This window comes from Chiloscyllium plagiosum, chromosome 45 (genome assembly GCF_004010195.1).
Source record: "Chiloscyllium plagiosum isolate BGI_BamShark_2017 chromosome 45, ASM401019v2, whole genome shotgun sequence".
NCBI classification, from domain to species: Eukaryota; Metazoa; Chordata; class Chondrichthyes; order Orectolobiformes; family Hemiscylliidae; genus Chiloscyllium; species Chiloscyllium plagiosum.
In genome coordinates, this window is record NC_057754.1 from 7,054,976 (window position 1) to 7,058,612 (window position 3,637).

Here is a 3,637-nt window from a genome sequence, read left to right on the forward strand (position 1 = left end):
TCTCCCCATCGGAGCAGGACTTCCTTGCTTTGGACAGGGCGGCTCCACAATGCTTTCTCCTAAGACCGGGAAGAAATTTATTCCCCCCCTCCGATGCCCTCCCCTCCCAGCATTCCCACACTCTGCCACCTTCCTGCCTCCCATTCCTCAGGGAACGGGAACCGCGTTCCGACTGGGCTGAGGATTTGGAGTGGACGTACTGCTCGGGAGATCAAGGGGCAGAGGTCAGAGATCTGCTTCTCTGCAAAGCATCTTTTTTTTAACATATAGATTCCCTTCAGCCCAGCAAGTCCACACTGACCCTCTGAAGAGTAACCCGCCCAGACCCATTCCCCCTATCCTATTATGCTATATTTACTTCTGACCAATGCACCTAACCTGCACATCCCTGGGCACTACGGGATAATTTAGCACGGCCAATCCACCCTAACCTGCACATCCCTGGGCACTACGGGATAATTTAGCACGGCCAATCCACCCTAACCTGCACATCCCTGGGCACTATGGCACAATTTAACACGGCCAATCCACCCTAACCTGCACATCCCTGGGCACTATGGGACAATTTAGCATGGCCAATCCACCCTAACCTACACATCCCTGGGCACTACGGGACAATTTAGCACGGCCAATCCACCCTAACCTGCACATCTTTGGATTGTGGGAGGAAACCCACGCAGACATAGGGGGGAATATGCAAGGCTCACGTAGACAGTCACCTGAGGGTGGGTTTGAACCCGGGTCCCTGGTGCTGGGAGGCAGCAGTGCTAACCACTGAGCCACTGTGCTGCCCCAGGAGGGCAGGAAACCAGAACCCCACCCCCCAGCTCTGGTTGGGGCGTATTTAGAAATCCCAAAAGCCAGTTTGGTGTCTCTAACTTGGCACAGTGAGGGATTAACCTGTGTGAGGGGGTGTGGGAAAGTCCCGGAGTGTAAATTGGGTCAACACGCGCTCTCTCGGGTTTCAAAGAACGAGACGCGATAACATTGAGACGCACATGAGGCTGTAGGGGCTTTTTAAAATTACTAAACGCTCTCATCCCATGAATTGTCCAACCCCAAGTGCCTGTGCATCAACCACGTTGCTGTGGGGTCTGGAGTCGCATGTAGGCCCAGACCAGGCAAGGATAGCAGTTTCCTTCCCCAAAGGATATTTGTGAAGCATATGGGTATTTCCTGACACTCAACAATGGATTCATGGTCATCCATTAGATTCCGGATTTTTGTTTTCAACTGAATTCAAATGGCACTGGCTGCGGTAGTGGGATTCTAACCCTGGTCCCCATGACATTACTGGGTCTCTGTGGATCAGCCAGCCTCATGCCACTCAGCTGTCTTGGTGTAACACACACACACAGATTGTTGCCTCCTCTCCATGGACAGGGCATCTAGAACATACAGACACATTCAGAATAGACAGGAGGAAAACCATCTTCACTCAGTCATAGAGATGTCCAGCATGGAAACAGACCCTGGGGTCCAACTCGTCCATGCTGACCAGGTATCCTAAATTTGTCTAATCCCATTTGCCAGCACCCGGCCCATATCCCGCTAAACCCTTCCTATTCATATCCCCATCCAGATGCCTTTTAAATATTGTACCAGCCTCCACCATTTCCTCTGGCAGCTCATTCCATACACGCACCACCCTCTGTGTGGAAAAAGTTGCCCCTTAGGTCTCTTTTATACCTTTCCCCTCTCACCCTAAAGCTGTGCCCTCCAGTTCTGGACTCCCCCCACCCCCAGGGAAAAGACTTTGTCCATTTATCCTATCTGTGCCCCTCCTGTTGTTATAAACCTCTATAAGGTCACCCCTCAGCCTCCGACACTCCAGGGAAAACAGCCCCAGCCTGTTCAGCCTCTCCCTGTAGCTCAAACCCTCCAATCCTGGCAACATCCTCGTAAATCATTTCTGGACCCTTACAAGTTTTACATCATCCTTCCTATAGCAGGGAGACCAGAATTGTACAGAATATTTCAAAAGTGGCCTACATGTCCTGTACAGCCGCAACATAACCTCCTTACGCCTACACTCAATGCAACTGATTAATAAAGGCCAGTGTACTAAACGCCTTCTTCACTATCCTATCGATCTGTGACTGCACTCCCAAGGTCTCTTTGTTTAGCAACACTCCTCAGGGTCCTACCTGAATTCTCTCCCTCCACAGGGCTGTGGTTGCTCCATCGTTGAACACTTTGAGGATTGGGACCTTTGGCCTCGGGGAATTGACGGATGTGGAATTCAGACAGGGAAGAGGGAGGTGACACCCAAAATGATCGCGATTGATAGGGGACGGATAGGCCGAAGGGCCTGCTCCTGCCGCTAGTTGCTGTGCTCTGAGTGGCTTGTTTTCTGGGCTGCTAGTGCATGAAGAAACCAACCAAGGTAGGCCCCAAACCAGGGTAGGTCCCTTAGCCCTACGAGCCTGTGCGGCCACTCAACACAATCATGGCTCATCTGACCTTAACCCGAATGCTACAGTGAGATGTCCCACCACCCCACCATCTTTCCAACAAAATATTTAACTAACCCTCCCACCAGACTGCCCATGGAAAAAGCACAAGTGGTATGGGGTTTTCCTCATAGGGTGTGGGGGGGGGGGGGGGGGGGGGGGAGAGAGAGGGCGAGCCAATATCCATTCCCCACAACCCCTTCCCCTGCTGACCCCCCCCAACCCCTAAGCTCGCTCTACTGTTGAGTGGGATCTTGCTTTGCACCGTTGGGCTACCACGTGACACCCTGCAGCGAGCCCCTCTGCACATCCCGCCCAAACTCACAGGCCGCCATCTTAAAGACCCAACCACCCAGGGGATTCACACCAGCCCCACTGGGATCATGCTGTGCACATCCTGACTGGTGCCCATGCAGGAACTTGACACAGAATCCTCCAACGGTTTTAACTTTGCTTTTTTTAAAAAAAACCCATTTGTGGCCCAGTATTTCTTGCCCGTCCCTAGTTGCCCCACTGTCCTGGTGGTGGTGAGCTGCCTCAGTCTGTGTGCGATGTCAAATACTTCAGCAAAGATCAGCCCCTTTCCTACAGGTTGGAGGTCGAGTGGAGAGAAGAGATCACAGAGCAGTAAATGACGCCCCACCCAGTCACTTTTACCTCATATTTCCAAACAGACAAAAACAAAATTTCCAATTTGTGGCATATGGCCTGTTGGTCTTAGGGTATGAATCACGATTTGGGCCTTATACAATGCAGACACTCGAGAGGTCCCATGTTCAAATCCCGAATGAGCTGGCATTTCTTACAGGTGGCTCAGTGGTTAGCACTGCTGCCTCTCAGTGCTAGCGACCCAGGTCCAATCCCACCCTCAGGTGACCGACTGTGTGGAGTTTGCACATTCGCCCCGTGTCTGCGCGGGTTTCCTCCGGTTTCCTCTCAGTCCAAAGATGTGCATGTCAGGGTGGACTGGCCGTGCTAAATTGTCCCATAGTGCCCAGGGATGTGCAGGTTAGGGTGGATTGGCCGTGCTAAATTGCCCCACAGTGCCCAGGGATGTGCAGGTTAGGGTGGATTGGCCGTGCTAAATTGTCCCATAGTGCCCAGGGATGTCCAGGTTAGGGTGGATTGGCCATGCTAAATTGTCCCATAGTGCCCAGAGATGTGCAGGTTAGGGTGGATTGGCC